Below are 12,812 nucleotides of genomic sequence, written 5' to 3' on the forward strand. Positions count from 1 at the left end.
GATGAGGAAAACACAGAGCTGTCCCAAGGAGAAACCAACAGACACCAGGAAGGGTCCCAAGGGGAAGCCTGCATTGAGCAGGAGCTATCCCTAGAAAAAGACAGCAATGACCAGGATGTATTCCAAGGGGAAGCCTGCATTGAGCAGGAGCTGTCCCTAGAAGCAGCCAGGATCGACCAGGAAGGGTCCCAAGGGGAAGCCTGCATTGAGCAGGAGCTGCCCCTGGAAGAAGCCAGGATCGACCAGGATGTATTGCAAGGGGAAGCCTGCATTGAGCAGGAGCTGTCCCATGGAGATGTCGGTAGCTACCAAGAAGTGTCTGACTGGGAAGAGTCCATTGGCCAGGAGGTTTCTGAAGAGGAAGACTCCATTGGTCAGGAGGTTTCCAAAGGGAATGGCAAGAGACCTTCAGTTCAGTCCAGCTGGGAAAATGACAGTGACCAAGACCCGATGCAGGACAGCTGGGAACAGAACACTGGGGACAAGCCCTTGCTGCAGGAGGAGGACGAGTGGGATGGAGTGAGCCTCCTCGAGCTCCGTGAAGAAGACAGAGAGCTGGGAGGTTTGGCAGGAGGCAGGCTCCCAGTGCCTGCCCCTCGCGAGGCCTGGGTTGAGCATGGGCCATCTGAGCCGTGCCCCCAAGCGCCGCTCTGTGCCTCGCCTCCCCAGCTGGGAGCCCAGGCCCTCAGGCAGCAGCTGAGTCCCCGCAAGAAACGTCCCTCCCGCCTCGGGCGGGCGCTGCGGATGCTGCGCAGCCTATTCCGCTGCTCCTGCCTGGCGCCACGGCCCGAGGATTAGGGCTGTGGCCGGCGCCAGCCCGGGCCCCCTGGACGGCAGCTGGCTGGCAGCCTGCCCCACATCCTGGGGGAGCCACACGGGCTGCCTTTGCCTGGACATGTCCCTGCAGCCTCAGCAATCCCTGGCTGCTTTGGAGCATCCCAAACCACTCTCCCCAAGAGCAAATATTACCCATGTGGCCAGCCTCAGACCAGTATCCACACGGGACACTTGGTGCCAGGTGGCTCAGCGGTGAAGGCCAGACACTCATCAGGGTGGGAAGAGACCTTGAAAGTCATCCAGTCCCACCGTCACCCTGGCATCACCATCATCACCCTGAAACCATGTCCCCAAGTGCCACATCCAGACAAGACTTGAACACTTCCAGAGACAGTGACTCTACCACCTCCCTGAGCAACTTCTTGCAATCGATTCCTGACCACTCTGTCAGGGAAAAGTTGTTTGGAATATTTAATCTGTACCTCCCCTGGTGGAATCCAAGGCCATTTCCTCTCATCCTGAAAGGACTACGTGCTGATCCTTTGGGATTTTATCCATGAGGAATGGGCGCAGACAGGAGGTATTGCTCCCAGGACTCCACTGCATGGCTTCACCAAACAATTCTTCCAAAACAGAGGGAAGTTGGCTTTAAGAAATAGTGGCAGTAGTGAAAAGCAAAACAAAACCAAACCAAACCAAACCAAACCAAACCAAAAAACCCTAAAACCAACACAAAACACAAAAAAAATCCACAAAAAGAAAAATAATAGGAATAGGACTAATAATAATACAAAGAAGATGAAGAAAATGAAGAAATAGTGGTAGTAAATAAGAAAAAGAAGTAAACTTAAGAATAAGAACAAGAAAAAAAGAATAATAAGAAGAATGAGAATAAGAGTGAGAATAAGAGCAAGAATAAGAATAGGATTAAGAATAAGAATAAGAATAGGAAAAAGGAAAAGAAAAAATAATAAGAAAAAGAATAGGAAAAAGCATAAGAATAAGAATAAAAATAAGAATTAAAAAAATAAGAATGAGAATGAGAATGAGAATGAGAATAAGAAGAATAAGAATAAGAATAAGAATAAGAATAAGAATAAGAATAAGAATAAGAATAGAAACAAGACAAAGTAAAAAGAATAAATCTAAGACTAAGTTGATGTAGAAGAAGAAAGAGGAGTAAAAGTAAATACTAAGAAGAAGGAGAAGAAGCATGGGGATCAGAAGAAGAAGAAGAAGAGGCTAAAGAAGAAGATTAAATAGTAGGAGTAACAAATTATTATTATTATTAGAACAATTATATCAAGTTAAAATACACATCCACACATCCTCTAGCATCACAGAAAGGTTTAATTTGGGAAGGACCTCAAACCTTTCTATCTCTCTCCTTCACAATTCTTGTTAAATAAAATCCACGTTCAATAAAATCTGTATGTTGTCATCATATGGTCTCATTTGAACCTTAATTTGGGCAGAGGCATCTCTCCCTAATCCAATCCTAACAGTTATTAAATGAGTATCACTCGGCTTCATCTCATTGTTTCACTTCAGTATCACAAATGTATCTCTTCCAGGGAGGGGGCATCCACAAAGCCTCTGGGAGACCTATGCCAATGCCTCACCAGCCTCACAGAAGAGAATGTCTTCCTGCTATTTAATCCATATCTGTTTCAGTTAAAGGCCACTGCCCTTTCTTCTATCATCACTACATATGCCTGTGAAAAGTCTCTCTCCATCATTCTTGTAGGGGGCCCTCTTAGGTACTGGCAAGGGTTCTAAGGTTTCCCTGGGGTCTTCTCTTCCCTAGGCTGAACAACGCTAACACTCCCAACCTGTCTTCAAAGCAGAGGTTCTCCAACGCTCTTAGGAACCCTCAGTGGCTCTCCTCTGAACTCATTCTAACAGGCCCGCATCCCTTATCCTGGGGCCCCCAGACACAGAGGTAGTGGTGCGGGTGAGATTTCAAACAATGGACTAGAGGGCCACAATTACCTCCCTTGACCTGCAGCTCTTTGCTCCTTTCCATGCAGCTCAGCCCACGGGTGGCTTTTTGGGCTGGCAGCACAGATTGTTGGCTCACGCTGAGCTTCTCCTCCATCAGCACCCCCAAGTCCTTCTCCTCAGCCCCTGCCCCACTCAGCTTCCTGTGCCCTGCAAACCCTGTGCTGAGAGGGAGCTCCATGCACTCTCTGTGTCACTGGCGAAGCCATTCAAGAGCCCCAGGGCCAAGGCCAGAGCCCTGATGGACGCTCCTCGTCCCCAGCCTCCACCTGGGCATGGAGCCACTGACCACAGCTCCCCAGCTGCCTCCATCTGGCCAAGTCTTCATGCCCTCCATAGCCCACCCTCCAAAGGCAGGGCTGTGCAGTGTGGGGCTTGAGGTGTCGTGTGGCACTGTGTCCAAAGCCTCACAGGGGCTCTGGGCACATCAGGATTGTCAGAGACTGAAATGTTATGGGTAAGGACTTAAACATTGTTACAAAGGAGTTTTGCCCATTATGGCAAAACTGTATAAAGAGGCTGAGACTCCCCAAGCCCACCTCTCCTTCACCTGACTGCAGCTTTGGGCTGGGACTTAAGCTGCCTAACAGAACTTGAGATAGCATGACGGCGACATTAGTGCTCAGTTACCTCTGGTCTAGGAACAAGGAAACAAGACTAAGGGAGGAGAAGGTAGCCACAAGAAAGCCAAACGCAGAAGCTGTCCTGAAAATCAGCTTGGGCTGGATTCAGCCTGGGGAGGCCATAGCCCACAGGCTCATCTGCTGAGGCCAGGTTTGCACACACTCCCTGTCTTGGTTTGAAAGACAGGTGTCTGCTAAGGAAGGCAGGAGCCTCCCTTGGAATGGCAGATGCAACCCCCCCTTCCCTCCGAGTTATTATAATTTTGAAATCAAGGGGCTTTTAGGCAAAGATGTGGGAAAATAGGAAGAACAGTTCTTTACTATGATAGATCTCTATGTGTATAACCAGTCAAGCAAACAGCAACAATTCTGGCAGTAGCAGCAAACAATCCCAAGCCCAGTGCCAGCCCTCTGGGCTGTCGGGCCCTTTCCCCTGGGGTGCAGTTCCGCTCGCAGCCGGCAGGGGCGCTGGCGGCTCCCGGTGAGCAGGGCAGGTGCGATGGTTCCCCCGCGGCTGCAGGGGGCGCTCCGGAGCGAGCTCGGGGAGCACGCGGCCCTGGTGGCCTGGGATGCCGGGAAGGGATGGGACAAAGGCTTCGCAAAGCCCTGGGCAGCCGATCCCGGTGTCCGGCCGGACCCTGGGCAACAGCAGGCTGGAGCGGCAGGCTGGAGCGGCAGGGACGAGCACAAATCCTGGGTGGCAGGCGAGATGTATCCAAAGCGCGGAGCTGCGGTGGGAGCCCCCCGGAGGTCTGGGCAGGCAGGATGAGCAGGGCTACAAGGTAGCGAAGGCTCAAAGCAATGGTGGGGGCAGGGAAGGCGGGCTTTGGATCCCGGGGTTTCTCTGGCAGAAGGAAAAGCAGCCGAAGAAAGCAGCCTCCCTCTCTGTCCAAACGCCGGGGACCGACTGCCCACACACCCAGGCAAAACAAAAGAGTAGCCAGATGCACCCCACCCCCATCGCCAGCTCTTTTGTTTGATGAAATATGCAGCCATTTGTCCCCCCAGCAACACATATGGGGAAAATTCCTGTAACAGAAAAAAACCCAGCAGAGCTCCTAAAACCCCAACAGTCCCCCACAACCAAGAAGGGAGGAGGAGAGTTTTGGGGCTGTGGCGTGACCTCTGGTCAGAGGCACTGAACACCCATCCTCCCTCACACAAACTGGCTCAGCTGTAAAACCCCCCACCCTGGGAAGGCCACATCCATGAGAAATTCACATGACGGGCAGCTGAGCAGGTGTCATAATCCATCAAAGACCCCCAAAGCGCTCCCCAGACTCATTGCTGAGGCCTTGCAGCAGAGCATCACACGCCATGCAAAGGGATACAACAGATCCAGAGTCTGTTGCAAGAGACTGTGTCAAACTTGCCCCCCACCAGGGCAGGTACCTGGGCGTTCCCACCTGGCCCAAACGTACGTCAATCCCCCAAACTCCATGTTTCCAGGGAACCCTTACTGCCAAGAAGCCCTGATGGAGAGCATCAGCAGAATGCCATTGGCGTCCTCAGAGTGGTGATGTTTTTAAATCTGTCTCTGTCACTCTCTTTGTCTGCCCCCACCTCTTTTCTATTTCTTTCTCTTTCTCTCTCTTTCTCTCTCTCTCTCTCTCACTTACTGTTCAATAAAACCCATACTACTGACTTTGGCATATGGCCTCATTTGCACCTTAATTCAGGCCAAAGCATTTCTGACAAGTTTAATGACGGGATCATAACAAGGGTCTAGAAGCCCGCAAGCCTGGGGGCTGCTCCATGCCACTTCCAGTGGCTTCAGCTGTCAAAGGGGTGCCAGGTGTGGCCCTTTGTGACACAGGCGCCTTGTGTCAGGGCCCTGGATGATGTGGGACATTGTGGTGCCCAGAGGCCCTTGTGACACGGTAGAGCCCCGCCCTGCCCTGCCAGGGGGTATCCAAGGGGCGCAGAGCCCTGGGGAGCCCAGTCCCGCCAGAGCCGCTCTCGCAGGAGGAAGCAGCTCCCGGGATTCCTGCGCGTCAGACAACGTCAGACGTGAAGGAGGACCACGTGAACCCCAACTCACAGCCCCCCAGCCCCTTGCCCGGCTGGCTGCCAGACCAGGCCCTCAGTGGGCAGTGGCTGGGGGCAGGCAGCAGCTCAGGCCTGCCCCTGTCGGACACTGAGGAGGAGGGGGCCTTTGTCAACATGGACGAAGAGTGGGAATACGACTCGGATCAAGAGCTTTCCCAGTGGGGAGGCCTTAGTGGCCAAGAACTTTGCCTCTGGGAAGAAGTGACAATCCAAGAGTTTTACCAAGGGCAAGAAGTGACGATCCAGGAAGTTTCCCCATGGGGAGTTGTGACACACCAAGAGTTGCATCAGAGGGAGGTAGGTATGAAAGTCCAGTGGGGGGATGGCACACAGCAAGAGCTGTACTACGGGAAAGAAAGCGTGACAGGCCAGGAGCTGTACCCATGGGAGGAAGAGGATGAGCTATGCCAAGAATGGTCCCAGTGGGAAGAAGACCTGACGTGCCAAGAGCTGTCCCAGTGGGAAGGGGAGGGAGAGCAGGAGCTGTCTCCTTTGGAAGAAGATGTGCAAGGCCACCTGCACATGTACCAATGGGAAGGAGACAAGAGACAGCCAGAGTTGCCCCAGGTGGGAGACAACAGGGACAAGGAGCTATCACAAGGAAAAGACTACAATGTCCAGGAGCTAGCCCGGTGGGAAAAAGACAGGAGTGACCAAAAGCTGCCCCAATGGGAAGGAAGTGTCAGCAGCCAGGGGCTGCCCCAATGGGCAGAAGGTGTCAGTGACAAGATGTGGGACAAACCCTTGTACCCAGAGAAGGATGAGGATGCCCAGGAGGGGCCCGCCTCTCCCAGCAGCGTGGGCACCCAGGTGGCAGGAGAGGCAGCCCATGAGCTGCCCAGCGCCTCTCCTGCCCCAGGGAGTCCCACAGAGGACGAGCTGGCAGCCGCTGCTGCTCCAGCTGGAGCTGCTGAGGAGGAGGAGGAGCCTCCCGAGCCTCTGCCTGCCGAGGTGGAAAAGGCACCAGCTTCTCCTGGCCTCACGGAGGAGGTGCCATCGGCAGCGCCAGAGAGCCCAGTCCCTGCTCCACGCAGCCCCCCAGGCTACAGCCAGGCTCTGCTGGACTTGGCGTGGCACATCAGCCATGAGGTGGTGCGAGAGGCTGTGCTTGAGGCCCAGGCATCTGGCCAGCAGCCAGAGGAACAGAGGGACCTGGAGCAAAGCACAGCTGCAGAACTAGAAGCAGCAGCTCCAGAAGAAAAGCAAGAGAGCCCCATCTCTGGCCTGCACAGCCCCTGCTGCACCCCCAGCGCCTCGCCCAGCCCACTGGGAGCCCAAGCCCTCAGTGAGCAGCAGGAGGAGGCAGACAGGGGCTCAGTCCTGGCAGAGAAAGAGACTGAGGAGAGGGACTCGGCTGGGGAGCTCGAGCTTTCTCAGTGCAAAGATGAGGAAAACACAGAGCTGTCCCAAGGAGAAACCAACAGACACCAGGAAGGGTCCCAAGGGGAAGCCTGCATTGAGCAGGAGCTATCCCTAGAAAAAGACAGCAATGACCAGGATGTATTCCAAGGGGAAGCCTGCATTGAGCAGGAGCTGTCCCTAGAAGCAGCCAGGATCGACCAGGAAGGGTCCCAAGGGGAAGCCTGCATTGAGCAGGAGCTGCCCCTGGAAGAAGCCAGGATCGACCAGGATGTATTGCAAGGGGAAGCCTGCATTGAGCAGGAGCTGTCCCATGGAGATGTCGGTAGCTACCAAGAAGTGTCTGACTGGGAAGAGTCCATTGGCCAGGAGGTTTCTGAAGAGGAAGACTCCATTGGTCAGGAGGTTTCCAAAGGGAATGGCAAGAGACCTTCAGTTCAGTCCAGCTGGGAAAATGACAGTGACCAAGACCCGATGCAGGACAGCTGGGAACAGAACACTGGGGACAAGCCCTTGCTGCAGGAGGAGGACGAGTGGGATGGAGTGAGCCTCCTCGAGCTCCGTGAAGAAGACAGAGAGCTGGGAGGTTTGGCAGGAGGCAGGCTCCCAGTGCCTGCCCCTCGCGAGGCCTGGGTTGAGCATGGGCCATCTGAGCCGTGCCCCCAAGCGCCGCTCTGTGCCTCGCCTCCCCAGCTGGGAGCCCAGGCCCTCAGGCAGCAGCTGAGTCCCCGCAAGAAACGTCCCTCCCGCCTCGGGCGGGCGCTGCGGATGCTGCGCAGCCTATTCCGCTGCTCCTGCCTGGCGCCACGGCCCGAGGATTAGGGCTGTGGCCGGCGCCAGCCCGGGCCCCCTGGACGGCAGCTGGCTGGCAGCCTGCCCCACATCCTGGGGGAGCCACACGGGCTGCCTTTGCCTGGACATGTCCCTGCAGCCTCAGCAATCCCTGGCTGCTTTGGAGCATCCCAAACCACTCTCCCCAAGAGCAAATATTACCCATGTGGCCAGCCTCAGACCAGTATCCACACGGGACACTTGGTGCCAGGTGGCTCAGCGGTGAAGGCCAGACACTCATCAGGGTGGGAAGAGACCTTGAAAGTCATCCAGTCCCACCGTCACCCTGGCATCACCATCATCACCCTGAAACCATGTCCCCAAGTGCCACATCCAGACAAGACTTGAACACTTCCAGAGACAGTGACTCTACCACCTCCCTGAGCAACTTCTTGCAATCGATTCCTGACCACTCTGTCAGGGAAAAGTTGTTTGGAATATTTAATCTGTACCTCCCCTGGTGGAATCCAAGGCCATTTCCTCTCATCCTGAAAGGACTACGTGCTGATCCTTTGGGATTTTATCCATGAGGAATGGGCGCAGACAGGAGGTATTGCTCCCAGGACTCCACTGCATGGCTTCACCAAACAATTCTTCCAAAACAGAGGGAAGTTGGCTTTAAGAAATAGTGGCAGTAGTGAAAAGCAAAACAAAACCAAACCAAACCAAACCAAACCAAACCAAAAAACCCTAAAACCAACACAAAACACAAAAAAAATCCACAAAAAGAAAAATAATAGGAATAGGACTAATAATAATACAAAGAAGATGAAGAAAATGAAGAAATAGTGGTAGTAAATAAGAAAAAGAAGTAAACTTAAGAATAAGAACAAGAAAAAAAGAATAATAAGAAGAATGAGAATAAGAGTGAGAATAAGAGCAAGAATAAGAATAGGATTAAGAATAAGAATAAGAATAGGAAAAAGGAAAAGAAAAAATAATAAGAAAAAGAATAGGAAAAAGCATAAGAATAAGAATAAAAATAAGAATTAAAAAAATAAGAATGAGAATGAGAATGAGAATGAGAATAAGAAGAATAAGAATAAGAATAAGAATAAGAATAAGAATAAGAATAGAAACAAGACAAAGTAAAAAGAATAAATCTAAGACTAAGTTGATGTAGAAGAAGAAAGAGGAGTAAAAGTAAATACTAAGAAGAAGGAGAAGAAGCATGGGGATCAGAAGAAGAAGAAGAAGAGGCTAAAGAAGAAGATTAAATAGTAGGAGTAACAAATTATTATTATTATTAGAACAATTATATCAAGTTAAAATACACATCCACACATCCTCTAGCATCACAGAAAGGTTTAATTTGGGAAGGACCTCAAACCTTTCTATCTCTCTCCTTCACAATTCTTGTTAAATAAAATCCACGTTCAATAAAATCTGTATGTTGTCATCATATGGTCTCATTTGAACCTTAATTTGGGCAGAGGCATCTCTCCCTAATCCAATCCTAACAGTTATTAAATGAGTATCACTCGGCTTCATCTCATTGTTTCACTTCAGTATCACAAATGTATCTCTTCCAGGGAGGGGGCATCCACAAAGCCTCTGGGAGACCTATGCCAATGCCTCACCAGCCTCACAGAAGAGAATGTCTTCCTGCTATTTAATCCATATCTGTTTCAGTTAAAGGCCACTGCCCTTTCTTCTATCATCACTACATATGCCTGTGAAAAGTCTCTCTCCATCATTCTTGTAGGGGGCCCTCTTAGGTACTGGCAAGGGTTCTAAGGTTTCCCTGGGGTCTTCTCTTCCCTAGGCTGAACAACGCTAACACTCCCAACCTGTCTTCAAAGCAGAGGTTCTCCAACGCTCTTAGGAACCCTCAGTGGCTCTCCTCTGAACTCATTCTAACAGGCCCGCATCCCTTATCCTGGGGCCCCCAGACACAGAGGTAGTGGTGCGGGTGAGATTTCAAACAATGGACTAGAGGGCCACAATTACCTCCCTTGACCTGCAGCTCTTTGCTCCTTTCCATGCAGCTCAGCCCACGGGTGGCTTTTTGGGCTGGCAGCACAGATTGTTGGCTCACGCTGAGCTTCTCCTCCATCAGCACCCCCAAGTCCTTCTCCTCAGCCCCTGCCCCACTCAGCTTCCTGTGCCCTGCAAACCCTGTGCTGAGAGGGAGCTCCATGCACTCTCTGTGTCACTGGCGAAGCCATTCAAGAGCCCCAGGGCCAAGGCCAGAGCCCTGATGGACGCTCCTCGTCCCCAGCCTCCACCTGGGCATGGAGCCACTGACCACAGCTCCCCAGCTGCCTCCATCTGGCCAAGTCTTCATGCCCTCCATAGCCCACCCTCCAAAGGCAGGGCTGTGCAGTGTGGGGCTTGAGGTGTCGTGTGGCACTGTGTCCAAAGCCTCACAGGGGCTCTGGGCACATCAGGATTGTCAGAGACTGAAATGTTATGGGTAAGGACTTAAACATTGTTACAAAGGAGTTTTGCCCATTATGGCAAAACTGTATAAAGAGGCTGAGACTCCCCAAGCCCACCTCTCCTTCACCTGACTGCAGCTTTGGGCTGGGACTTAAGCTGCCTAACAGAACTTGAGATAGCATGACGGCGACATTAGTGCTCAGTTACCTCTGGTCTAGGAACAAGGAAACAAGACTAAGGGAGGAGAAGGTAGCCACAAGAAAGCCAAACGCAGAAGCTGTCCTGAAAATCAGCTTGGGCTGGATTCAGCCTGGGGAGGCCATAGCCCACAGGCTCATCTGCTGAGGCCAGGTTTGCACACACTCCCTGTCTTGGTTTGAAAGACAGGTGTCTGCTAAGGAAGGCAGGAGCCTCCCTTGGAATGGCAGATGCAACCCCCCCTTCCCTCCGAGTTATTATAATTTTGAAATCAAGGGGCTTTTAGGCAAAGATGTGGGAAAATAGGAAGAACAGTTCTTTACTATGATAGATCTCTATGTGTATAACCAGTCAAGCAAACAGCAACAATTCTGGCAGTAGCAGCAAACAATCCCAAGCCCAGTGCCAGCCCTCTGGGCTGTCGGGCCCTTTCCCCTGGGGTGCAGTTCCGCTCGCAGCCGGCAGGGGCGCTGGCGGCTCCCGGTGAGCAGGGCAGGTGCGATGGTTCCCCCGCGGCTGCAGGGGGCGCTCCGGAGCGAGCTCGGGGAGCACGCGGCCCTGGTGGCCTGGGATGCCGGGAAGGGATGGGACAAAGGCTTCGCAAAGCCCTGGGCAGCCGATCCCGGTGTCCGGCCGGACCCTGGGCAACAGCAGGCTGGAGCGGCAGGCTGGAGCGGCAGGGACGAGCACAAATCCTGGGTGGCAGGCGAGATGTATCCAAAGCGCGGAGCTGCGGTGGGAGCCCCCCGGAGGTCTGGGCAGGCAGGATGAGCAGGGCTACAAGGTAGCGAAGGCTCAAAGCAATGGTGGGGGCAGGGAAGGCGGGCTTTGGATCCCGGGGTTTCTCTGGCAGAAGGAAAAGCAGCCGAAGAAAGCAGCCTCCCTCTCTGTCCAAACGCCGGGGACCGACTGCCCACACACCCAGGCAAAACAAAAGAGTAGCCAGATGCACCCCACCCCCATCGCCAGCTCTTTTGTTTGATGAAATATGCAGCCATTTGTCCCCCCAGCAACACATATGGGGAAAATTCCTGTAACAGAAAAAAACCCAGCAGAGCTCCTAAAACCCCAACAGTCCCCCACAACCAAGAAGGGAGGAGGAGAGTTTTGGGGCTGTGGCGTGACCTCTGGTCAGAGGCACTGAACACCCATCCTCCCTCCCACAAACTGGCTCAGCTGTAAAACCCCCCACCCTGGGAAGGCCACATCCATGAGAAATTCACATGACGGGCAGCTGAGCAGGTGTCATAATCCATCAAAGACCCCCAAAGCGCTCCCCAGACTCATTGCTGAGGCCTTGCAGCAGAGCATCACACGCCATGCAAAGGGATACAACAGATCCAGAGTCTGTTGCAAGAGACTGTGTCAAACTTGCCCCCCACCAGGGCAGGTACCTGGGCGTTCCCACCTGGCCCAAACGTACGTCAATCCCCCAAACTCCATGTTTCCAGGGAACCCTTACTGCCAAGAAGCCCTGATGGAGAGCATCAGCAGAATGCCATTGGCGTCCTCAGAGTGGTGATGTTTTTAAATCTGTCTCTGTCACTCTCTTTGTCTGCCCCCACCTCTTTTCTATTTCTTTCTCTTTCTCTCTCTTTCTCTCTCTCTCTCTCTCACTTACTGTTCAATAAAACCCATACTACTGACTTTGGCATATGGCCTCATTTGCACCTTAATTCAGGCCAAAGCATTTCTGACAAGTTTAATGACGGGATCATAACAAGGGTCTAGAAGCCCGCAAGCCTGGGGGCTGCTCCATGCCACTTCCAGTGGCTTCAGCTGTCAAAGGGGTGCCAGGTGTGGCCCTTTGTGACACAGGCGCCTTGTGTCAGGGCCCTGGATGATGTGGGACATTGTGGTGCCCAGAGGCCCTTGTGACACGGTAGAGCCCCGCCCTGCCCTGCCAGGGGGTATCCAAGGGGCGCAGAGCCCTGGGGAGCCCAGTCCCGCCAGAGCCGCTCTCGCAGGAGGAAGCAGCTCCCGGGATTCCTGTGCGTCAGACAGCGTCAGACGTGAAGGAGGACCACGTGAACCCCAACTCACAGCCCCCCAGCCCCTTGCCCGGCTGGCTGCCAGACCAGGCCCTCAGTGGGCAGTGGCTGGGGGCAGGCAGCAGCTCAGGCCTGCCCCTGTCGGACACTGAGGAGGAGGGGGCCTTTGTCAACATGGACGAAGAGTGGGAATACGACTCGGATCAAGAGCTTTCCCAGTGGGGAGGCCTTAGTGGCCAAGAACTTTGCCTCTGGGAAGAAGTGACAATCCAAGAGTTTTACCAAGGGCAAGAAGTGACGATCCAGGAAGTTTCCCCATGGGGAGTTGTGACACACCAAGAGTTGCATCAGAGGGAGGTAGGTATGAAAGTCCAGTGGGGGGATGGCACACAGCAAGAGCTGTACTACGGGAAAGAAAGCGTGACAGGCCAGGAGCTGTACCCATGGGAGGAAGAGGATGAGCTATGCCAAGAATGGTCCCAGTGGGAAGAAGACCTGACGTGCCAAGAGCTGTCCCAGTGGGAAGGGGAGGGAGAGCAGGAGCTGTCTCCTTTGGAAGAAGATGTGCAAGGCCACCTGCACATGTACCAATGGGAAGGAG

This window comes from Coloeus monedula, assembly GCF_965178545.1.
Source record: "Coloeus monedula genome assembly, chromosome: Z".
Lineage (NCBI taxonomy): Eukaryota > Metazoa > Chordata > Aves > Passeriformes > Corvidae > Coloeus > Coloeus monedula.